This window comes from Balaenoptera musculus, chromosome 7 (genome assembly GCF_009873245.2).
Source record: "Balaenoptera musculus isolate JJ_BM4_2016_0621 chromosome 7, mBalMus1.pri.v3, whole genome shotgun sequence".
In the NCBI taxonomy this organism is placed as follows: Eukaryota; Metazoa; Chordata; class Mammalia; order Artiodactyla; family Balaenopteridae; genus Balaenoptera; species Balaenoptera musculus.
This window is the reverse complement of record NC_045791.1, coordinates 72,638,542-72,665,383: the sequence shown is the minus strand read 5'-3', so window position 1 is coordinate 72,665,383 and position 26,842 is coordinate 72,638,542. Positions and strand designations below refer to the sequence as shown.

Below are 26,842 nucleotides of genomic sequence, written 5' to 3'. Positions count from 1 at the left end.
GCCAAATATTAACTAGTCATGTGTTAATCTACTATTTCTATAAAAAAGATGTAATTTCTTTGATGACAACTTTTTGTTTAAATATATTGAAGTTAAATAATTTAAAGAGAAATACGTGAAAAAAATTTATCCATGTAATTCACAGAAAATTAATTCTGTTTAATGGTCTCCTTTCAGTTAAAGTTAGACTTTATACTTAATTCCATGGGTATTACTAAATTTGGGTGTCTACCTTTTAAAAAACTATCAGCTGTAAAATATTTACATTATCATTAATTTTGACTTGAGATTCTAAAGCAGTTTACTACAAAATTTAATAACCATTTAAATAAATAATTGTCCTTTCTAAAATAGCATAATTAGCATATTTGGAAAATGTGTTAAAGGAAGCACAACTTTGAAGTATAAACCGTCTCTCATCACTGTGCATCTGGAGAAAAACCCTCATCTATCTCGATGGGGAACATCATGCCAGGCCTACAACAAAAACAGGCCCTGCTGAAACCAGACATGATATTGTACTTCCACTGCAAATTCATTGATCCACATGCAGAGTTCACTTTTTCTCACTCTTCTCCTTTCTCTTCAAACCCCAAATAAAACATCCTCAGTCTTCAGTGTTTCAAATAATAACCTGGGTTTCTACTTCATTGAGAAAATTGAAGCAATGATGAAAGGTAGATGCATTATTTATTCAGTACAATACTGAATGGTAGTAGTGAAACCAGGTGTCATCACTTGTCCCTAAACTCAGGGGGAAATAATTCAGTCCTTCACTATATAGTGTATTATTAGCCCTGGGATTTTCACAGATGCCCTTTACCAGACTGAGGAGGTTTCCTACTATTCTTATTATACTGACAATTTTTTATCTTTAATAGGTGTTAAATGTTTTTAAAAGTTGTCAAATCCTTTCTCTGCACCTACTGAAATGCTAATACATTCCCTTCTTTATCCTGTTAATATAGTGAATTCTATTGGTTGCTTTTAAATGTTAATCCAATCTTGCAGTATTGGATAAATCCCCCTTGGCCTTGGCTTACACTTTTAAATATTATTGGATTTAATGTGCTAATATTATAATTAGGATTATGGTATCTATATTCATAAGGGACATTGGTCTAGAATTTTTTTTGTAATGTCTTTACTAGATTTTTCTTAATTATGATAGCTTCATAATACAAGTTAGGCAATGGTCTCTCTTCCTCTATACACTGAAATAGTTTATGCAAATTGGGTCTATTTCTTCTTTCAGGTTTGACAGAATTCACCAAACCATTTGGACCTGGGGTTTTCTTTTGGTGGGATAGATGACAAATTAAATTTCTTTATTTGGTATATGCGTCTTCTATTTTTTCTTCTGTCAGTTTTGATCAGTTGCATTTTTTATGAAATTCACCCATTTTATTTAAATAATTAAATTTGTTTTTGTTATTAATTTCTTTTTTTTATTTTTTAAGTTTCATTGCCTTGTGATAAAAATATTGTTTGCATTATTTCTTTGCTGAATTTATTGATGTTTTCTTTATGTTCTAATGTGTGATCAATTTATGTGAGTCCTATGTTTACCTGAGATGAAATTATATTCTCTAATATGGGGTTTTAAGTGCTGGTATATTTTTATAAGATCTATGATCTTTTTATAATACTGTTTAGGTGTTTTATATTTTTCCTACTCTTTTGCCACTTAACATTACTTGAGCTGATAATGGTGTGTTAAGTTCTTCTTCTATGAATAAATTTCTTTCTATTTTTTGGCTCTCATATAATATTTTATTTATAAAGTTGATTGCGCTCATTTCTTGCACTGTTGTGCACATGGTCATAACTATTATATATTTACTATGAGTGTGGCTCTTAGAATTTAAAGTTGTTCTTTATTGATTATATCTAATATTTGGTGTCTGAACTCTGCCTTCTCTAGTATCAGAATAGAAATACTTGATTTCTTTGTTTACTTTCTCTTGGATGGTATAGTTTTCTCATCCTTTAAATTTTAGTCTTTAGAGTCACTTTGCTTTGGGTATGCCTCTTGAATACAGTTTTAAAATTAGTTTCACTTTATCAGCCAATTAAAGTTTTTTGTATGTTTAATCAGTGTCAATTGCATTCACATATATTTGATATAACAAATATGCTTGGCTTTGATTCTATCATGATATTTTTTGTTTATGTTATATATACTGTGTTCCATTCCTCTGTGTGTTTTATTTTCTTTGTCCAGTGTTATTGCTCTGGCATTTATGAAGCTTATGTTTTTATTCTAATGGCTATGATTATACTAATAACATATGTAGTACTCTTATCCTTTTTTTCCCTGCTTAAACTTTTAATATGGGTGTTGTAGCTACCAAAAAAAAATCTTTGGACTCTGCTATGGACTAAATTTCATCCTCCCCAAACTTGTATACTAAATCCCTAAACCCCTGTGTAATGGTATTTGGAGATGAAGCTTTTGGGAAATAATTAGGTTTGGATGAGGTCATGACAGTGAGGTCTTCATGATAGGATTAGTACTCTTATAAGAAGAGACATCAGAGAGCTCTCTTTCTCTCTCCCCTGTGAGGACATGCAAGAAAGCAAGTATCTGCAAGCTAGGAAGAGAACTCTCACTAGAATCTGACTATGATGGCACTGTGATCTCATATTTCCAGACTCTGGAACCGTGAGAAAATGAATTTCTGTTACTTAAGCCACCCTGTCTATAGTATTTTGTTCTGGCAGCCCAAGCTGACAGAAACAGATTCTCATATGACTATATAAAAATCTATGAGCTTATTCTAACTTTTGCCATCCCTCTCTTCTCCTTCCACATTTTTAGTTGTATTATTTACATCTTGTCAATATGTTTGTCAGTTTTATATTGGTTATAGCCTTTGTTCCAAACTTCTACTCTTTGATCTATAATTAAATATAGTTAATGCATACATTTTATTAAAATGTTTATTATCATTTCTTGGTTGGAAGAAGCTCATTTTCTAGTAGATTTCTCAGGAGGATTCTAAGTGCTCCTTGTGTTTTTGCATATTCAGTGGCTTCCTATAGACTTGATTCTTGAACGGCAACTTGGCTAGATGTAAAATCTTTGGATCACTTTTATTTTTTGAATTCTTTGTTGACTTACATTTCCTGTTCTGTCAAAAATCAAGAAGTCTGACACCAATCTGATTGTTTTTCCTTTATTAGTAAACTTGGTCCTTTTGCCTGAAGGCCCTAAACATTTCTTCTTTTATCTTTATTGCCTGACAATTTTGATAGGACCCGTCTTGAAGTTGAAGTTTCTAGGTCAATGTTCACTGATACACAAGCCCTTTCAATATACAGATTCAGGTATACTTTTATTTTTAGTATGTCTTCTTAGATTATAGTGTACATGCTGCTCTGTTCCACTGTTTTATTTTATTTTATTTCTCACAGAGGCCAAAATATACATAAATGTCTGTCTGTATATAGGGATGTGTGTGTGTGTGCATGTGTGTGTGCAGAGAGAGAGAGAGAAAGAACCAAAAGAACAAAAAATTTTAAAAAGAGAAGAAAAAATAATCCAAGAGAAAATGTTACATAAAAAAAGATACTCAGTCGTTTGTATCATATTTGGAAATTTTTGCATAGGATACTATACTAATAAATACTAAATTCGTATTTTAGTAATTAAAATAAATACTAATTCGTATTTTCATTTTGGAAGGTTATTTTTGCTTTGTGGTTGCTTTTTTGGGGGGGGGGAGGAGAATGGATTTTTATCATCTGATTTTTCTTTTAATTATGAGTTCTACAATTCCAATCCAACATCCCAAGTTTTATTCCATTTTTCCTTATTTGTAACTTCTTTCCCCAATCATGAAAATACTGGTTTTCATTATTTGCAATATATTTACTAATTGGTTCAACCTTAGTATACATATTAATCATGTATTAGAAATATCAAACACTGATGCAGCAACTAGGCTGGTATTTTCAGGAGGCAGAGAGAAGCAAATAGGCCAGAGCATGATGAGCAGGTCAGAGAGAGGTGAAAGTTTAGCTTGGAAAATTAGTCTAGGGTCTAGATTCAATTATGAACAATAAGCTGGGTACAGAAATATTTTAAAGATATCAGTCATGCTTTGCTTACCAGGATTGGAGCAGTTATGAACAAAAGCATGTATAATAAGAATTTGATTCTATGTTTACTTTAAAATATTATCTACCTTGATTGTGATCCATTTCCTCTCAGGAAAAAGAAGACCCAAAGTGTGTTTGGGTTTTGTTCCTGGGAGTTAAAATTTGCATTCACGTCCTTCACATATTCACATATGGCAGAGTTTCCTAAAGTCATTTTCAGAGAACGTAGTTTTTTTTGTTAGCCTTATTTTGTATTGTTTTTGAAAATTCTTCATGTGAGTAAATAAATGTGATTAAGAAAACATTTAACTTCTCTTCAGCTCTACATTTCTGCAATTTATTTGACCATCATTTTTCTTTATGTAAATCCCATTAATGCTTCAGGTCAGTTCCATGAAGTACACTTAGGGAAACAATTAGGCAAATTCCAAGTCAATAAGAAATTGCAGACATATTGTAACCCCTTTTCAAGGGATAAGAAATATAAAAGACTTGAGGAGAACAATACTGTTAGCACCAGGTTTGAATAGGAAAACACCTTCTTAAGTGGGCTTAGCATAGATGCATTCCCCAGTAAAATGTTTCCTCTTTAATGAGGAAACATAGACTCAGAATTTGAAGAAATTAATCACTCTCATACCTAAAAGCCAATTTTTTAAAAGGGTATTCATGTTCATGACTGCGGTATAATGTTTCCAAAGATGGAATTTATCAAGAATAATATAAGGTCTGAGTCTCTCCAACGAATCAAAGTTACCAAAGCAACTGCATTCAGTAACTTGATTATAGAGGATAGAGTAGATTTGAAACACATCATTAGATTGCTTTTCTTCCACCAGAATTTTAAAACCAAAATAAAAGGTAGCATTATGCAATCTGTAAAACTTCCTTTGAGATAAAACAAGAGTCATGATTTTAGAAAGAATATCAAATACATTATCAAAAGAAAATGGAAATTCCAATTTGGTCAGACCACTCTTTTCGCCCACTGCTCTACAGATTTCAGAGTCTTAATTCTGACTCTAAAATGCTTTAGTAAGTATTCATTTGCAGAATTATGTGTTAATACAGTGAATTGTTATATAGAAGACGCACTCATCAAAGTTGCCTTATTTTGTATGCAAATATTAAATGACTTTCTGTGACTTAATTTATTTATCAAATGAATGGCAGTAACATATGTCCTTATATATAAATTTAGACCTACATAGATTCAAATGAGTTATGGAAGTAAATTATACATGTTCCATTGATTTTATAGAAAAAAACAGATATATAAAGATATACCCAAAATGGTAGCTTAGTAATTGTCACATAAATTGAATATTTGACAGAAACAGAACTAGGAGAGAGTTTCAAATGCCAAGGCACTGCACAGCATTGTTATGCTTGAGAAACACCAAAGCAACTTAGTTCTAGCCACATACCACTCCATCACACATCTTAATCATTTAAAAACTCCCGTTTAACCTTATATAGTAAAGATTCAAAACCTGATGTAAACATAAGTAAGAATCAATGAAGTTTCATTATTTACTTCTTGTTTGCTTTCAGTGAGTCCATATGATTAAATGAGTGGAAAGGCAAATAACTAATACAAATATATAATAACTGTAGTAATATTCCTAGAGCCTTTCTCTATCTATGTAAAACTCCAACCTTGTGTGTGTGTCTGTGTGTGTGTGTGTGTCTGTGTGAGTTTGAACATGCATGTATACAGATAAGTTTTGCAGGGAGAGAGACCTGGAGTTTGAATCCTTTCTCTCCCATTCTAGCTGCATGCACTTGGTAAATTCAACAATACTGAAAACCACAATTTCCACATCTTTAAAAAAGGATGATGATCGTTACTTCAAAGCATTGCAGAATATCCTCCCAACAAACATATTTTGTACTGGAACCAGCTCACAATGGCATGGAAAAGCCACACGTATGCATCTTTTTTCAACTCCCGTTCAGTGACATCACATTGACAGCTTGAAAGCAGACTTGGTGGTAGTATTCACACCATGAAAACCACCAAGACATATCACCTCTCCATGCCTAGAAGCAGTTTTCATGGCACACAACTGAATGACATATTATATGTACACAATGAATAGTAGTTCTGTAACCATTATTAAACCACTTAATTCTGGGTTAATTTATAAATTATAAATCTATGTGAACATCTAAGAGACTTTGAGGGAAAGTAGCCCTAATTTAAGGTTTGAAGACCAGTAAATATATAGCAATAACGATAACAACAAAAATTTAGAAATCCTGAATTTCTAAATTAAATAACCTTCAGTGGCTCTCTCAACATACAGACATATTTATGTAGAATTAGACAATTTTCCTAGAACTTTGTGATTAATATAATTTATTGCATTGTTGCCAGTGGTTTACTGTATCTACCTATGCTTTCTTTTGGAATTCAGAGAGCTGTTTTTGTGCTTTTGTCTTTCCATGTATAGTTTGTTAGGTGTATGCATCTTCCCTTGGAGTCCACGACTTATGCTACCCTAAAAATAAAATTCTCTAAGTTCTTAAAACACAAGATAAAGTGTAATTTAATGTCACATTAGACTGATTTTTCTTCTGGACAAGAATGCAAAGTGAATCAATTTCTGTTGTTGACATTGACAGGGCAATACCCTAGATTCCCATTAAGTCCAATCCTATAATGGTGGTAACAATTTTTTTTAGCTTTGCTTTTTATCGTGCTGTGAATTTCAATAGAAATACTGATTCGAAATTTCCTTAATGGATTTTTTTCCTACAGTATGTGCTTTTACTTATGAGTGGGTAACTCTATATACTAGCTTGCAAAAATGGATAAAATATTGTAGATTGTTGTTATTATTTCCATGAAGAATTGTATGAATTGTTCTTGGAGGTAGAATCAGAAGTGCAGTGAAAGTATCCAAAAAAGAACAAATAAATCAAGGAGAATATATAGGACCGTGGAAAGTAACATCCATTCTTATGAAAAGAAAATGCATACCTTTCTCTGGTGATTCTTCTCTGTTGTTGTTGAAAAGTAAGTTGCTGATATCCATGCATGCTTACCATAAGATGTCTTTCTTATACATACTCTTTCCTTGGGCACTTCTGTTGTTTTTCTATATTCTCCACAATGCAGGAGTCAGTTGTTAGCTTTAAATGAAAAGTTTAAAATGGCAACGTTAATTTGTATGTCTATATATGTAAGAGCTTAGATCTGCAATAAAAATTGCTGTTACAGCAAATAGGTGGTACAATATAAGGGAACATTTTAATCTAAAAAATTATATACAAAGCATTTTGGAAAAATTTTAAATTATATTTTGATAACCACATTTGACCTTCTGAAATTATATACAAAGCATTTTGGAAAAATTTTAAATTATATTTTGATAACCACATTTGACCTTCTGATCATAAAACTTCAGAGTAGGAGAATACCTCTATCTCAGTGAAAACTACTGAAATAAATGTCAAGCTGAATTCAGGCTTTGAGACTATTTCATTTGCTGTGAGTTAATTAATCTAGTTAATTGTCAAGTAAAGGAGTTATTATATGTTTCAGTGTTTGATCTTGAAGTAAAAATCATATAAACATTTCTGCTTCCATCCTGGTAGAGAAACTAACACTGGATTAGCCCTTCCACCATAAACAACTAAAAAATGGACAAAATATACAAAAAGTACTAATTTTATACATTGCCTAAAAGGGAGCACAGGTTTGAAATTTTAATGTGTAATATGGAAAGCAGATCACTGTTTGCCAATAGCTAGAGGAGAGGGAGAGAATTGGCTTCATAGGGATACAGGAGAATTTTGTAGGGAGATGAACATGTTCTGTGTCACTTTGTTGGTTGTTACACAACTGTTTACATTAGCTACAACTGAACAAATTATACACACAAAACTGGTGAATTTTATTTCATGTAAATTACATCTTGACAAAATAATTAAAAGAGTTGATCATAGACCTAAAAATAAAAAGTCAAACCTATATCATATCTAGAATAATTTTTTTGAATATATCATACTGGTTCTTCAATAACAGAGTTTTGTTAGATATTACAAATAGACACAAATGCACTCTAGGTAAAAAGAAAAAAATAAGTAGAATCTCATCAAAAATAGTGGAAATATTTTCCACTATTCCAAAAATGTATATATTTTTATTTTTCTACTTTTACTTTTTTGTTGTTTTTGTGGGTTTTTTCTTGTTTTTGTTCTTTGTTTTTTATTTATTTTTTGATTATTTTTATGTGTATATTTTAAGCATGTGATAAAAAGAATATTGCAACAAAATACATCATAATTTAATTTCTTAAATTATTTAGAGAAAATCTTAAAAAACAGTTAAAGTAAATTAAACATTTCACAGAGAAAAACAAAGAACAATTACAAAAGACTTTTCATCAAAAACTGCAAAAGACAGTTACAAATTTAAATGACCAAAAGGAAAAACAAACAGAGAGGGACAGCCCTATCAGTGTTAAATTCTATAGCTAGCAAAAATACCTTTAAAAAATGATGGAAAAATAGACTTTTTCAGACATATATAAAGTGGAACAATTAATCACCAGTTAGTGCAACACTTCCAGCCTCTTTCTGCCCCTTTTCCTAATTCTGTTTTAGGAAAGGTGTTATGGCTTGTCTACAACAACTACAAGAGATGTTAAGTCCTCAGTAGAAAGAAAAACTCACTCAGATGGAAGTCTGACTCTACATAAAGGAGTAAAGCTCACTGAGAAAAGATAAATATGTGGACAAATATAAATGACTTGTCATTTTGAACATTATCTTCAGGGACTTCCCTGACAGTCCAGTGGTTAAGACTCCATGCTTCCACTGCAGTGAGCATGGGTTCAATCCCTGGTTGGGGAACTAAGGTCCCAAATGCCACATGGTGCAGCCAAAACAAACAAAAAACAATTTTTAAAAAAGACAACAATCTTCAAAGTCAACAATTAAAAAACAAATATTAACAATATATTGGGAGGTTTATAACATATGTAGAAGTAACACATCTGACAACAATAACAAAAAGGCTACCAGGGCAAAATAAATGTCCTGTAAGAACAGAACATAAGGTTCTTACAGCATATGTAATATATTAGTTGAAAACAGAATGTGATAAGTTAAAGTCATATAAATGTCAACTCTAAAACAACTATTGTTTTCAATAATTAAAAACCAACAAATGAAGATGACAGAAACATATGGAAAAGAGAAAAAGAACAGATGGAATAATAGAAAACAAATAAATGATAAATTTAAACTCAATTATATATTATATATGAGATATATAAAATTACATAATTCTATTAAATGTAAATTATCTAAACACCCCAATTAAATGGCAAAGATTTTCAGATTATACATAAAAAAGCGAGACTCCATGATATACTGCCTATACATAATCCACTTTAAACAAATATACAAATAAGATACATACATAAGGATAAATATGATACAGCAATCTAACACTAAACAAAATGCTAAAATGAATATATTAATATTAGACAAAAAGCCAAAACATGTTAGCTGGGATAAAAAGGGAAATTTTATGCTGATAAAATGTCAATTCTTTATGGTGATGTAACAATCCTAAATGTTTTTACACCAAATTAAAGAAATCCACAATACGTGAAACAAAAACTGATAGAACTACAGGAAGAAATAGACTCATTCACAACTTTAGTCAGAGGTTTCAACATTCCTCTCTGTTTCTATTTTTATTGCACGTGCATTAATTTTTAAAACTATTTCATGGGCAAAAGAGAAATAAGGTTATCTGTGAGAAATTATCTATTATGTTATACATAATATCTACAAAATTTGATGTTTATATTATGTAACTTATCTATATTTTCTTTGTTGTTTTTTTCTGCCAAATTTGGAAGAAGAATATTAAAATTTAGACATATAATTATAGTTAATTTTAGCAAATTCTATTAAGCTCATTCTAAATTATTAGAACCTTCATGTTTGCAATATTATGAAACAGTTGAGAAATAAGTGACAAGCCACATGAAGCTAGTACATCTAACACACTGCTTTTATTACTGTTGAAGGGCTAAGGTAAGAGTAGATCTTGGTGAGAAAGCCAAATTAGACTGTTTACAGAGCTCCACAGAACAGCAGTGTCAGGCTAGGGAAGACGTCCCTCTACCAAAGAACAAATCTGCCCCTGGAGGGAAGAGAGCAAAATGTGAGTTTTCTGTGAGTAGATAGTTTCCACGAGGCATAAGAATAGAGCTGAGTGAGCAAGCTTGTTCTTCTATTGCCAAATTTGCAAGCCAGACAAGCCATAACACCTTTCCTAAAACAGAATTAGGAAAAGGGGCAGAAAGAGGTTGGAAATGTTGCACTAATTAGCTTCATCAGCATGAAGGAAAACATCAACAATAAGTGTGACGTACTTTCTATTTGAATGGATTTTTCAAAATGTCTACCATTAAAATATCACTCAAAATTGGAGCACTCTTCCGTTATCAAAATATTTTAAAATATGATAATTAGCATTAGGAGTTAGCTAAATAACCCAAATCAGATTGCCATACTCAATTTGTGTTTATACAATGAAATATTCCTCAAAATTTTCTGAATATATCTAATTCAAATAAACTGCTAGAAACACCATCTAAAAGTACAGATGTCAATCACAGATGTTTTATTTTTCCGTAAAATATTCAAAAACAGGTACACATGTTGAGTCAGTAAAATGTCTTTCAAACAAATATCTACTGGGAGTTTTTGTATATAGAGCATGCCTTGGAAAGTAATCATTTTAGTATATTAATCAGTAAAGTGTCTGTGGCATGTTGACGAGATTTCATTTGGAGTGTAATATGCATAATATCAGCAAGATTCCCCCAGACACACAGAAAAATATAGCAAATCAAATTTCCCTTTTAACTAAATGTATTGGAAAATAGTAGAGCATCAATATGTAACCTCCCTTGAAACCCAAGGTGAATATTTAAAAAAATAAAAGGGAAACATGAGGAAAACCATTGTGAAGACAGAAGCATCTTAGCATGATCATTCTATGAAAAACTGAACTAAAAACAAAACATAGGTTCCAAAGATTCATATGAAATCCTGGAGGATTGCCTTTTACATACTATCAATCAGTCATTGGCATTTGCCCTCTCATCGTCTTGTCTGTATTCCACAATGGAGCAGTGGCCGTTCTTTGAAACACTCAACCCACCAAAATAACCCAATGCTTTATGTTTTTCCTGTGTTACCATCAATTTTCAAAGATGATATTTAACTATGTTAAGGGTCAAACTAAGCAGACAAAAAACGCATGTCAGTTTTGTTGAAAATAATTGGAATGGAAAAAGATAGAGATGGAAATGAACCAAGTATTCAAAACTGATAAGACTAAATGGGAAATACAATAAAAATCATAGAGAACAAAAAAAGTAAATGCGCTCTTTTAATATGTGAGGCATAAAAAGGTTGCTTGTGAATTATTTAAAGATAAAGTTGAGAAGGTTAAAACATGCCAAACCTGATATACAGGGAACATAATCACCGACTTTTTATTCAATTGAGAAAAATAAAGAATTCTGTGATTAACTTTTCTTTTTGTCATAAGACTATACACACACACCCACACCCACTACACACACATATACATACATATTATATATATGTGTGTGTATATATATAGTGTATGTGTGTACACACATTCATCTTTGCCCAAATTTTTTTATTAACTGTTGATTTTACTTGAAAGAGCAGAATTCTTTATATATCCTGGCAATTTAATAAACTATTGAATTTTTTAAATCTACAGTGATATCAAAATATTTTGGTAATGTAATTCCTTTTAAAATGGAAACCTCACTCCTCCTCAGCTGGAACTTGAACCCAGCCACACCTCAGATTGGACTTGAACCCACAATCCCTGACTTAGGAAAGGACTCGAACCCACTGTCTTTTAATTAAAACTGCTCACCTGGTGTCAGGACTTACTGAAGCTCAAGACTTTTGTCTCAGCACAAAAAGAATTCAGTGTGAGGCAAAGTAATAGGCAAAGAGTGAGTTTATTAGCATAGGAAGCTTGTAAGAGATACAAGCAGGCAGGCAAGGGAGCAAAGCCCTGAGGACAAAGAGAGCTACATTTTTATAATCAAAGAAAAAGTGGGGAGGGGAGAAGACCACTTTCTTCCTCCCTCTTAGGCAGACGTCAAGGCTTACATCATTAGTTCCTCCTTTAACTCTATATAGTCTAAAAGTTATGTTATGGCACTATTTAAATCATATGTGTATTAGTAAAAGGTGGTAGCATATACTAAAATATGGTAATTCATCTGAAGTTTCAGCATAATGGACCCTTTCACCTAGTTTCTTTCCCCTTTCACCTATTATCCTGTTTTGGCTACATGCAAGAATGCAATTTTTCTTAGGGTCTGTTATCTTATAGACCTCCCAAGGCCAAATGCAGGTCTTGTATCTATTTTTCTGCGGTAGTAGCCTAAGTAAGTGTGCTTAGTTTCAGAGTATTCTGATTGTTGCTTAGCTGCCAGATGTTCTGGGCATTTTCTGGTTGGTGTCTAGCTTATGGTCATCTCCTGAAGTCCCTCTCTATCTATCTCCCCCTCGTGGGGTTTCTAGCTGTGTAACTATCTTATTCCATCCCTATCAAAATGATCTTTCTATTAAGAAATTACTATATAAATATAAAAAATGCGCCATTTAAAAAATATTTTAATGCATTTATTTACATCAGGATATCAATTGCAATTAGATAACAGTATTATTGACTGAATAGTATAGATTGAGCAAAAAGTGTTCAATCATTTCTTTTGCCGTCACAGGTAACTTTAAACATAATGTTATATTTTGAAGCCAGACAAAAGTGGGTGAGGCGATATTTACTTGATTTCTCACAATTGAAACAGTATGAATTCTTGAGCCCAGCATTAGTTTGAATGATACTGGGGGCCACCTTTCAAAGTTTTGATTATAGTTTGAAAGAGCCATCTCCATGCTGAAGTTAGGTTCTAGGCAGAGGAACTGCATATTATTCATTATGTATTTATTCTCAGACCTTTAGCTGTACAATATATAGAACTTTTATTCATTGAAACATAAATTCAGTTTTGCCATTTTGGCCATTATTGCTTAATCGTGGTCCAAATAATCAATCATATACCGATCATTAATAATATTTAACACCTGTTATGGACTGAATTATGTCCCTCCAAAATGTGTATACAGGAGCCCTAACCCTCAATGTGATTGTATTTGTAAATAGGACCTTTAAAAATTTCAATACAGTTAAATGAAGTCATAGGATGTCCTTAGAAGAAGAGGGAGAAACACTAGGGATGCTCACACAGAGAAAAGGCTGTGTGAGTACTCAATGAGAACACGGCATCTTCAAGCTAAGGAGAGAGGCCTTGGGAGAAACCAAATCTGCTGACATCTTGCTCTTAAACTTTCAGCCTCCAAAACTGAGAAAATTAATTTCTGTTGTTTAAACCTCCTAGTCTGTGGTATTTTGTTATGGCAGCCCTAGCAAACTAATGCAATAATACCTATAGGTACATTTATCTGGATTAATTGATTTAATCTTTAGTACATTCATATTAATGGGTGTACTAAAATTAATCACAGATAAAATTATCTATTATATAGATAAGTAAAACAAGACAGAAATGTTAAGTAAATCCCCCTAGTGCACACTGGTAGTAAACGACTTATGTAGTACTTGAATGCAAATGCTTGGACTCCAGAACGCTTGAGATTACCATTTCACTATGACTTTTCTCTGGAGCTAGCAATCTAGCTATCTATGTATATTTCAATTAATCTAATATCCATTCATTCATCTATCCATTCATCAACCTACCTATTCACCTACATTTTTAATCTGAATATTCAAAACATTCTATATTTCATTTTGTAATTTTTGTGTATTTAAACTGCATGTCATATATAAATAGGTAAAATTCACTAATGCAATTTTTGAGAAAGAACTATGACATAAATAAATTCTTTTTTTATTTGAATTTTATTTTATTTATTTTTATACAGCAGGTTCTTATTAGTTATCTATTTTATACATATTAGTGTATATATGTCAATCCCAATCTCCCAGTTCATCCCACCACCACCACCCCCCTCCCTTTCCCCCCTTGGTGTCCATACGTTTGTTCTCTACATCTGTGTTTCTATTTCTGCTTTGCAAACCAGTTCATCTGTACCATTTTTCTAGATTCCACATGTATGTGTTAATATATGATATTTGTTTTTCTCTTTCTGACTAACTTCACTCTGTATGACAGTCTCTAGGTCCATCCATGTCTCTACAAATGACCCAATTTCATTCCTTCTTATGGCTGAGTAATATTCCATTGTATATATGTACCACAACTTCTTTATCCATTCGTCTGTCGATGGGCATTTAGATTGCTTCCATGACCTGGCTATTGTGAATAGTGCTGCAATGAACACTGGGCTGCATGTGTGACATAAATAAATTCTTATTTAAAAAATCAGTTGAAATCTTTTATCCTTATGTGGTGCTTTTGGGTTATGCATAATTATGGCACAATCAGAAATTCATATTTTTGAAGCATATTAATTGAAAAACCCTGCAAATAGTCATGCAACTAGAAATAAGAATTGTGTTCTCAGTGGTTCAAGGGATGTGAAACCCTGAAAGATAGTCACCCTGATGAATGTTTACATAATCATTCACAGTTACCATCCCTGTGGATTTAACTCCTGATGGATTTTGAAAATTATTTTCAAGTTCTTTTGGATGACCAATGCTCCAAATATTCTGTCATTCCCTACACTTGTGTCATTCTGTATTGAAACTTGATGAAAACCAATTATCTAGACGAGTTGGTACCTGTTCAATAACTTTTCATTGATTCCTTATAACAGATGCCATCTTTTGATCATATTTAAATGTGTCTCTTCAAAATAACCATTTTAAGATTCAATCTATGTATATTTCCAATATTCAATTAGAATATTAGGATATCATTAATAGATTGCAAAATAGTTAGTGCAAAGGGAAATTTGTATAAGATCATCTAACCCTTGTGATGGTTCTGAGCATTTTAAAGCATGATTGAATTTAAATAAAACATTAGTAAATTTTGATTTAGATATGTAAATTGACTTGTTAGCTCTAAAACAGTCTATATAATAAAATGCATAGATTCTGCATTTTACAAATATTCACACAATATGTAAATTATAATTGACCTATTTAAGCTTAAGTGAACCACAGAAAATATATTGAAATAGAAATACTTCCATTATTTTCTGCTATAAGAACCAAAAGATCATATTTTGACATATTCTTTAGAAAAATAAGGTGAAAGGAGTTTTCTCCCTTGGATAATAAAATAATGTTTATGCATTGAAGTCAGTAAACATACGAAGTGAGGCCTGATAAATTTGGGGTGAACAAAAAAGGGATATCCAAAAAAGTAATGGTGACAATAGGCAGATGTCTTTTGTAAGTCTTTATTTCTATCTATAATTTTAACTGAAGCTCTAAATACTGTAAGAGAGTAGCTGAAGTTCTTTAAAATGTAACAGAATTGAGGGCCATGAAATTAAGTCGGAGTAAATATTTTTTCAAATGTGGTCACATATAGAGTCCATCCAGTTTACAGAGGCAATAATTTAGGTAGATACTCAAGCTCCAAGAGTCAAAGTGAAGACCTATAATCTGGTAATTGAGTCCTGCAAAATCGTTCTGTACCCTAGATCATCAGAAAGATAGTAGATGACTTCAGTTTTCCAAAATTAGAAACAAGCTGAAAATCTGGAAAGCTTGGTGTCAGAAGAAATAAAAGCCTCAAGTAGGTGACAGCAATGAGGGAGCAGAAATTCAAGATCTTCTGTCATTAAGACAACACAACAACAATTAGAAATACCAGCGTGAACCTACTGTGAGTCCAGGACATGTTGGCCCTCTGGGCACATGTATACTTTCTGTAACCCCATTTTCTTTAGACTTTGCCAATTCTACCATTCTATCATGCTTATATTAAAAATAATAAGAAAAATGTCACTAGCTAACGCCCTTGTATGCATAATTCAAGACTTCAGCCCACTGGAAAAACCCTCTTTTTCTCAGCCCACATTTTCAGGTTACATGTATTTTCTAACATGTTCACTTTCTTCTTTGCAAACACCTCTTCACGTTTCTTGCTCTCTGCTCCTGGAAAAATTTCATAAAGGCAGTACTTCCCAATTGCATCTGCTGCTGCCCTTTCCTGGTGTACCCGTTTCTGCAAATCTTCTAAGTCCAAGTGTTGCTGAAATTCTCCTTTATCCCCCTTGTGTCATAGTTTTTCACTCTTACAAGCTACAACCTATTTCTTTCTTCCCTTAACTCAAGAGTAACACTTTTGCTCTTTCTTCAAGTCTTACTCTGTACCATGTAAGAGGTTATATGAGTACCTTTTAACTTTTTATTTTTTAATTCTAACATCATTTCAGATATACAGAAAGTTGCAAGAATAAATACAAATATTCTCATATACTCTTCACCCAGATTCTTCCCTCATCTCTCTCTCTCTGTCTCTCATGAGAATAAGTTACTGATATTATGTCCCTTTCTCTGTAAATACTTTATTGAATATAGCACACTTAACAATATTAGGAAATTAACACTGATACAGCATTACTCTCTAATTTGAAGACATTATTCAGATTTCGACAATTTTCCCAATAGTGCAACTTATATGACAGAAAATGCCAAAAATCCTGGATCATGCCTTGCATTCAGTTGTCACGTCTCTTGAGTCTCTTTTATTTTGGCAGATTAACTTTTTTTTTTTTTTTTAATTTTTTAGAGAACAGTAATTTTGCATAAAATGCATCTCTCTTTGGAATGTCTGATATGTCCAGGTTATAGATGGGTTTTTTTTGTCAGGAACACCACAGAAGCAATATCGTGCTAGTCTCAATGCCTTATGTCAGTTAGCATATGTTATTGAAATGTTTCATGATTCATTATATTAACCTGATCACTTTATCAAGTTGTTCCTGTCAATTTTTTTCCACTATCTTGTAAGGAGTTATATTGAGATCGTATAAATATTTTGTGACACCTCAAAATATCACTCACTTCTTTTAGTATCCATTGATGAGTCTTGCCTCAATTAATGTTGATAGTTGTTAAATGGTGAGTTTTTGGATCTCTTCATGCCTTTCTTATTTATTACTTGAGCCTCTACTATAAGAAAGGGCTTTCCATATAAATATAGATATATAAACTATTAAATATGGCATAATAGTAAGTTGATTCATTTAAGAAGCTATAATCATTTACTATCATTATTTAATTCGATGCTGAATTGCGTCATATTTAGCCATGGGAGTTCCTCAAGTTGGCTTCTGTGTCCTTTTTGTGTGTCTCAATTTTGAGTACTTAGATTCAGAAACAAGGTCATCCAAGTTCGTCTTGTACTGTTCCTGCTCCAGCCTGGAGTCAGACATTTCTCCAAAAAATTCTAGTTCCTATTAGTGGAGAGAGAGTATTTAGAAACCAGGATCTGGCTCTGGGTCTGTGATTGTTACTTGATTGCCTTGTCTTCTAGCACCTCTCAGATGACAGAACCAGAAGTAAGATCTCATGAACTGTTGATCTTCTTCAGCAAATCCAATTATAAATTGGATTTTCTTTGTCACTCTTCCATATCAACCACTTTTCCTTGGGCACCTTTTACTTCTTTACTTTATTTCTATTCTCTTCTTAATAGTCCTGCTTTTCTTTAAGACCCTTTAAAAGTTTTCATTCTAATTTTTTCTTCCTTGACATCTTATCTTCATTCCTGATACAGGTAAGATAAAGCAGAGCCTAAATACCCAGGTATATTTGCAAAAGCTTAGAACATGAAGAAATTATATGATTTCTTCATGAATGGTAGGGGATGGATTTAAACCCAGGCATGATGACCCATGTTAAGCATTTTCTCAGTCTGCTTTAAGAAAAACATTTCAAAACCCAGTCACTCCTATGGGTTTAATAACAAAAAGATGTTGGAGTCCTAAATCCCAGTGCTTGTGAATGTGGCCTTGTTTAGAAATAGGGTCCTTGCAGATGATCAAGTTAAGACGAGTTCAGTAGGGGGAGTTCTAATCCTATATGATTGCATCCTGAAAATAAGGAGGGGATTTGGACATGGAGACAGACATACACACACACACACACACACACACACAGACAACTCCATATGAAGATGAAGGCAGAGGCCAGGTTGATGCACATACAAGCCAGGAAACACCAAAGAGTGCATGAAACCACCAGAAACAGATTCTCCCTCACAGGCCTCAGTAGGAACTAAACCTGCGGACACCTTGATCTTGGACTTCTAGTCTCCAGAACTGTGAAACAATATCTTTCTGTTGTTTAAGCCACACAGTTTTTGATGCTTTGTTATAGCAGCCTAGCAAATTAATAGAATCACAAAAGTAGGGTGTTATTAAATTTCTACATTATGCTACATTTCTATATAGATCATAAATAGTGTTAAATTTTTCTCTTCCTATTTAACTCATTTGTGAAAGTTAAAAAAAAAAAAAGTTGTGTAATTCATTATGTACTTAATGGTCCAGACATTTAAAATACCAAACATTAATACCATGTATTAGAATAAAAACAAAGTACATCATAAACTAAAAAAGAGATTAGAACAGTAGGTCATTATGAGAAAACAAAACATATTGGACTTAGGTAAAAATAACAACCTCTGGGTTGAACAATTTATACTAAGTAAAGAAGAAGGATTTTAATGACATAATGTAAAAGCTTCTCTAATGGGAAAAACTTGGCAAGCAGAGGGTTTAGAGACAAGTGCACACCTCAGTTATTTTGAAGGTAAGTGTTTCTAAAGTTATTCTAAAATTTAATTTGGTTTAATTAAGTGAAAGGACTCTTTTGGCTCTGTGTGCATACAGGTGGGAATCAGTGAAAGCTGTTTATTCTTTGGTTCTACACATAAAATTTTCATGGTGAGGTTACTTCTATATTTTAAAGAGGAACACTAAAAGTAGAAACTGCCATACTGTATAAAAGGGGAATAAAAATGTTCTTTAGTTCCTAAGGGAATTGCTTTCCTATTCTTTTTTTTTTTTCCAGTTTTAATAAAATATAACACCTTTGGCTTCCAGGATTTAAATCAAAGTTTTTTATGTTGAAAATAAGAAATATTTTCTTAAATTCACTTATAAAAACTGACCTTTGTAAATTTATTTCAATCTCAGAAATCCTAGAGTGCCAATGAATTTGCTAAAAATCTACCAAGGAATGGATTCTGAAAAGATGCGATATATTTATTAACTAAAATGCCTCTCAGTATTATTCTTAGTCATTTCACCTTGGTGAAAATAAGTCTTAGAAAGATTTAATATTTTCATGACAAAATTAACCTAAAGTTATTAAGCCATTTTAGACCCCATGATTCCATGTCTTTCATTCCCTTACTCAAGACTAAACTCTTTTTTTTTCTTAGTTACTTGCCAAATATATATTACTCCACTGTTATACAGCTCAAATTTCACTTCTTTTTTTAAGCTTTCCTGGTTACTTTTTCTCCCACCTCCCCAAACAGAGTTCAGTACTCAATCTGAGTGCTTATTTTATCCCTGCCAGTACCTTACTTGCAATGTTTGTGTCATAACTATCAGAAAACATGTCTTTCTCCATTGATAAACATGTGTTATTTTAGTGTAAGAAATTTTATTCTTGTTATCTTTTTATTCTTATGATGTATCATAGTGCTGCATGATAGTCTACACAATGATGTTTACTAAGTGAATTAATAAAGTCATGTTTTCGTTATATATTAGCCAAAGGTCACAGGTCATTGTACATACCTCACCTATGAGTTTTATTATTCCCTGTAGCTAGATGATTTGTACGTCTTGGGTTTCCCAGGAGTGTCCTGTGTTTTTTGTTTTTAATCAAGATATAGTTGATGTATAATATTACATAAGTTACAGGTGTACAACATAGTGATTCACAATTTTTAAAGGTTATACTCCATTTGTAATTATTATAAAATATTGACTATGTTCCCTGTGTTGTACAATACATCCTTGAGGCTTATTTTATACAAAATAGTTTGTACCTCCTTAATTCCCTACCCCTGTCTTTTCCCTCCCCCCTTCCCTCTCCCCACTGGTAATCACTAGTTTGTTCTCTATTTCTGTATGTTTCCTTTTTGTTATATTCACTAGTTTTACTTTTTTAGAATCTGCATATAAGTGATGTCATACAGTATTTGGCTTTCTCTGTCTGACTTATTTCACTTAGCCTAATATCCTCCAAGTCCATTCATGTTGCTGCAAATGGCAAAATTTCATTCTTTATTTATGGCTAAGTAGTATTCATTGTATACATATATACCACATCTTATTTATCCATTTATCTGTTGATGGACACTTAGGTTGCTTCCATACCTTGGTGATTGTAAACAATGCTGCTATGAACACTGGGGCGCATGTACCTTTTCAAATTAGTGTTTTTGTATTTTTCAGATATATACCCAGAAGTGGAATTGCTGGGTCATGTGGTAGTTCTATTTTTAGTTTTTTGAGAAACTGCCATACTGTTTTCCACAGTGGCTACGCCAATTTACATTCCCACCAACAATGTACAAGTGTTTTCTCCACATCCTTTCCAACATTTGTTATTTGTGGTCTTTTTGATGATTGCCATTCTGACAGGTGTGAGGTGATATCTCACTGTGGTTTTAATTTTCATTTCTCTGATTAGTAACAATGTGGAGCATCTTTTCACGTGCCTGTTGGCCATCTGTATGTCTTCTTTGAAAAAATGTTAATTCAGGACTTCTGCCCATTTTTTAATCGAGTTGACTGGGTTTTTTTGATGTTGACTTGTATGAGTTGTCCATATATTTTGGATATCAACCCTTCATTGGTCATATCATTAGCAAATATTTTCTCCCATTCAGTAGGTTGTCTTTTTTGTTTTGTTGATAATTTCCTTTTCAGGACAGTGCTGGTTTATACTTATTATCCTGGCATCCTGTCTGGCTTAGGCTTTTTCCAGATTTATCATTTTTAAAGGGATTATTAATAATTACTTTAAAGTAAATTGGATAGATTGGGTGGGCCTTCAGTTTGTATTTCTGCTTAAAGCCATGGTTTTATCCAGTTTGAGCCACCATCTTATCTCATAGTGTGTGAGACATATTGCAGTGCATCGTGTCCTCATGTTAACCAGTTATTATATCTGAAAGATGAGCAGCAATTACTCATTTCTCTCTTTCCATCTTCTTCTAAAGAAAACAACTGACACTTCCCTTTCAAGAACAACATGCTGATAAAATCTTGTGTGCTCTAACAGAGGCAAGTTGGGAGAGCTAACTTTCTCTGCTATGTGGGGAGTAGTAAGTGTTGGATGTTGTTGCTTCTGCTGGCCACATAGTTTACAAATATGGTGCAGTTGGCTGTGCTGTAGCTTTCATAGCCAGTGCTTGATCCTTTGAAAAGTCTGCGGATAGGAGTGACTTCTGATCAAGCTTGATGCAGTGGCTTAAACAATATTCTAGGTCTTTGTTTTTCTCTGATCTTATCTTGACTTTGTTTTCAGTGAGTAGGAACAACTACCTCAGACTCTCTTTCTGGTAGCAAGATGGGAGTAGCTCCTAAATTTCTAGTTCAGGAGAAGAAAGAACTACTTCTTATAAATTCTCCAAATTTTCTGACATTCATTCAATAGACAGGTTCTGAATATTCACCATTCAATATTTGCTTGATTTGTCTCACGCATGCTCCTCTTCTGAAAGAATCCAAGCGCAAATTCCCATGGAGACTCTAAAACTGACCTCAAATAATATCTAGAAGGAGAATGGATATAAGATAGCAAATAAAACTATCTGTGACTCTGAGACCCTGGAATGTACTAGGTGTTCTATAATTATTAGTTTTCCTCTTTTTGCCATAAGTAAGGCCAACTGTGTAGGTATACTCCCAAAGATCTGCTTACAAAATCAGTTTTAATCTTTCTGAGGTCAAATTTTCAAAAGGGTTTAATTCAAGATCTAAATCCAGGCTTATCCTATTCGCCAGATCTAGCATCCAGCTGCCCTTCTGGGTTTCCACAGGCATTATAACAATGCACTACTGTTCACATTTGGAAAAAGAATAGTGTGGCTTTCTTACAAGCTCTTTGAACTTTATTTAAAAAAAAAACTTTGGCATATTTCATCATCTATTAAATAAATATTACATTTTGATATGAGAATTTGTTAAAAGATTAGGGATAACTAGTTGGAAAAGAGGGGAAAAGAAAAAGAAAAATACTACATTATAAAGTAATATCTTATTTTACCCAAGAATGGCAGTTAAATAGCTGAATTAAAAAAATGGAAGAAGCTTATTACCTATAGTGTTTTTGCTTTTCTGGAGACAGATTCAATTGAGAATGATAACCTCAGAAGGATGGTCTACTGACCCCTAAGTCGAAGCCTGACTTCATTTAAAGTTAGAGAAAACAAGAGTTTGCTGGGAAATGATGGGAGAATGCTACTAGTTTTCTTTCCATGGTTTCCTTTGTATATACTTTTCTTTAATCTTTGGAGAGACATTTTACAGTTCTGCTGCCCGTAAAAGTTATGTTTGAATGTATTCTACAAAAGTTGCAAAGCTGGTAACTCATAAAATATTCCTGAGGTTGGCAAGTTTCACAAGATGAAAGGTTCACACAGCTCTAACAAGTAACTAAAAAGGAGACTGGTGTAGTGGGCACCAGCACAGCAGTTTAAAGTCCCATGCTGGATACTGGACTGCAGTTTGAATTCTTATCATGGGCCCAAGAAGATAAATATTATCCCCAACATGCTTATCCTTAATTGGTGTGTTTAAGCTTAATTGACCTTACTACAAAATAATTGAAAATATGAATAAAACAACCCTGTTTTTTGTCCTTTTTTTTTCCTCAAAAGAAGATGAAAATTCTACAATGAAGAGGATTTTCACATTTATATTTAGCTCGTTTTGCTTAAGCTTGAAAAACAGGTCTCTAGTTTCTGCCAGCACTTGTAACCAAGGAGAATGATTACCACATGCAGGTGTCACTGATTGGTTGGAATTGAAAGCTGCAGATTGTCTTGAAGGCCTGAACTGATCTCTCTATCCCCTAATCTCCATTTACTTCTGCCAAATGCCATTAGAGAGCAGTCAGATCTGTTTTGACCAACAGCATAGCTAACAAGTAGGATCGATGTCAACATATCATTGGTGTTTATGGGGGAAATATATATATATATAAAATAGATGAACATTGTCTGAAAATTATATTTCTACATGTATATATTTTAAAAGATTAGTTATAAACATATTTTAACCAACTAAATGGACGTGCTGTTGAGAATTCTGCTTTCTATTCTAAATTTCCCAAAATACTTTGCAGTAGTACCTTAAGTAAGGAAAGGGGATATATATATATACACACACACACATATATATATAAACAAACAACAACAACAGAAACCCACCCATCTAATGAATAGACACAGATTTATGACATAAGGCTATAAAATACTTAAAAATAATTATAAGCCCTTGCAGATAATATATAAAAGCCTTATTCATTAAGTGGACTGTATCTTTATTTCTAGAACATACAGAAACTCTCTTAATATGTCTTCACATAATCTTTGAGACTAATTGAAGGTTTCAATTCCCTTTTGAAAATATACCAACTGAATAACCGTGGCTAATAAGTGCCTCTCTCTTTTGCTCCACACCTTCTGCACTTCTTACTTTACCTAATGAAACCATTGCTAGATGTTGTGTGAGGCCTTAGGATGTCTTTTATGCAAAATGTGGAAAATAAATCAGTAAACTAAGTTTCGAAGAAAGGCTTTCTCCCTACATCATAAGGTGCATGCGTATGTTTTAACTTGAAATAAAATTTTTAAGGTATGCGTACACTTTTTGTTTGTATATGGTTCCTACTTTAACCTACTTTTCAATTAACTTACCAAATAATTGTTCCAATCAAGTAAGATAAGATGGCTCTTAAACTATATACTATAGAAGTATTATGAATGCAACATAAAACATAGAACTTTTTAAATATAGTGATGGCACTGAAAATTATAATTTTATATTTTAAACATGTGTCTTCAATTCCTCTCATTTGGGATTCCTTTAACTTAGAAACTAAATATAAAGAAAATCTCAAGTGCAAATACTAGGAGGGCAGGGGAGATTAACCTTATATTTGCCAAATTTTTAGAGGCAGATTAAAACTTCTACCAACAACTCCCATTGCATCAAATGATACTATCCTCTCCAGAATTTGATTAATAAAAATTCTACTATTAAAAATGAATTCCATTGTTTTGCAAATCTTTCTGTTATGAATGAAGAATAAACCCATCAGAGCTTCAAGTTGGTGAACAAATGAAAGTGCTGGGACAGGTGGGTGCCCAGAGGGTGTGGAAGGTCCACACCCCACCTCCCCATATCTTGCCCTATGCGTCTCTTCTATTTGTCTGTTCTTTAGTTGTATCCTTTATAATAAACTGGCAAATAGCTCTTCAGATGCTGCATACTTGGCAAGGCACGTCAGTTTGATGTGGGAGTTCCTAAAGAGACCTTAGCTCTCACTGTTAATAGGCTCTGTGGCTCTGGTTTCCAGTCCATTGTGAAAGGATGTCAGGAAATGTGTGTTAAAGATGCTGAAGTTGTCTTGTGTGGAAGAGCCAAAAACATGGCTCCTTACTGTGTCAGAAACGTGCGTTTTAGAGCCAAGTTTTGATCAGATCTCAAGCTGGAAGATTCTTTGCGAGCAGCATTAACAGAGCAGCGTTTCCAACTCCCCGTGGGAATTACTGCAAAGACTCTTGCTGCAAAACATAAAATTAGCAGAGAAGAATGTAACAAACACACCCTGTAGTCAGAGCAGAGATGGAAAGCTGCTAAAGATGCTGGCTACTTTAATAATGAGATGGTACCAGCTGAGGTAAAGACAAGGACAGGAAAACAATGCAAGTAATGAGCCGGTTTGGTCCCAACGAGCCTGGAGCAGTTAAATAAACTTCCTCCAGTTTTTGAGGAAGAAGGGACCATCAGTGTAAGGAATGTACCAGAAGTATCTGATGCTTTCATAGCTAGTAGATGCTGCTAAAAAGCATAACTTTACACTGGCAAGAATTGTGAGCTATTTTGTATCTAGATGTGATCTCTCTGTCATAGATATTGGTTTTGTCCCTACCTCCAGTGGGGCACTAAAGAAAAGAAGACTGAGTCTTAAGGACATGGATTTGGTAGAGGTAAATGGAGATTTTGCTCCCCAGTACTTGGCAGTTGAGAAGAGCTTGGATCTTGACCCAGGTATAACCAATTTAAATGGAGGAGCCATTACTTGGGATCAGCCATTGGGAGGATCTGGATCAAGCATTATTGCACACGTTTCATGAATTAAGATGTGGAAGTGGAAAACGTGCAGGGGCATAAGCTTGCATTGGAGTTGGCCAGGGTATGACACTAATCCTTCAGAGCCCAGCCTGAGGAGAGAAAGGAGCCCACCATGGCCCACAGTTACTTTACTTGGCCAGGCCACATTAGAACAGGGAGCCTTTAGAGCAGCTGCTAAAACTGACTATGCCCTGCCACTGAAACAGTGATTGAGTGTGAGCAGGGTTGATGAGGTAAAGATGTATTTATCATGAGTTAAGAGCTGAGGCCAGAAATAAGTTTTCTCAAATTTGCACTAAATGTGATATATTTCTGAACTGAAGTTTAATTATAGAAGGCCTTAAAAAAGTCATATTCTGGCCAATGACCACCACACATGCTTTAGATCATATGATTGCAAGGAAATTGAATGTGTTGCCTTCATTTCCAAAAATAAATAGATGAATGAATCCATGAATAAATACCTTTATGAGGAATTCTTAAATTTTCTTATGATTTTCTTTTTACATTTTATACTTAACAATGGAATATTCTATTAACATTCTTTAATAGAAACAAGTGAGAAAGAGCAAGCCCCTGACATGCAGGCTGTGGCCTCATAACTCTCAGCCAGGCCTTGGTGTTGCTTCAAGCTGTCCTGGCACTCACAGCTAGGTTTCCGCGTCTCCTGCTGAAAATAAACTTTTTTACAGAACCTCAAACTCAGATAAGACCACTCTGTGATCATTATGGATAAAGACAAAAACAAGACCATTCCTTAATCGTGGCTGAGCATAGACAAAGCACTACCCAACCCACAGCTTCACAAGTATAACCCTTCCCTGGTTAATATGAGCAATGGCTGTTTCTTAAATAGTTACAGGATTAGCCTCACTCTGGTGTATCATTGCCATGGATAAGATGTTTTGAGATACCCTATCATAGAATTGCTTCCAGCTCCTGATAGTATACAATCCAGTGCAAGGTACTGCTTCCTTAAACCCTCCTCCAAACAACTCAACCAAAGCCTAAATTGTATAATAGGCTTCTTTTTAATACCCACTGTGATGGTATTAATTTTACATGTCAATTTGACTAGGCTAAGGGATGCCTAGTTAGGTGGTAAAACATTTTTCTGGGTGTTTCCGGAAGAGATTAGCATTTGAATTGGTGAGCTGAATAAAGCAGATGACCCTCCCCAATGTAGGAAGGCATTATCCAATCTTTTGAGGGCCCTGAACAGAACAAAAAAGCAGAGGAAGAATGAATTTGCTCTCTTTCTGCTTGAGCTGGGACATCTTCTCCTGTCCTCAGTCATCAAACCTCCTGGTTC

General features: G+C 33.4%; 1 pseudogene; it reads left to right on the top strand.

The window, feature by feature from the left end:
• Positions 1–456: 456 nt before the first annotated feature.
• LOC118897967 lies at positions 457–25,623 on the top strand (annotated as a pseudogene).
• The last annotated feature ends 1,219 nt before the right edge of the window (positions 25,624–26,842 follow it).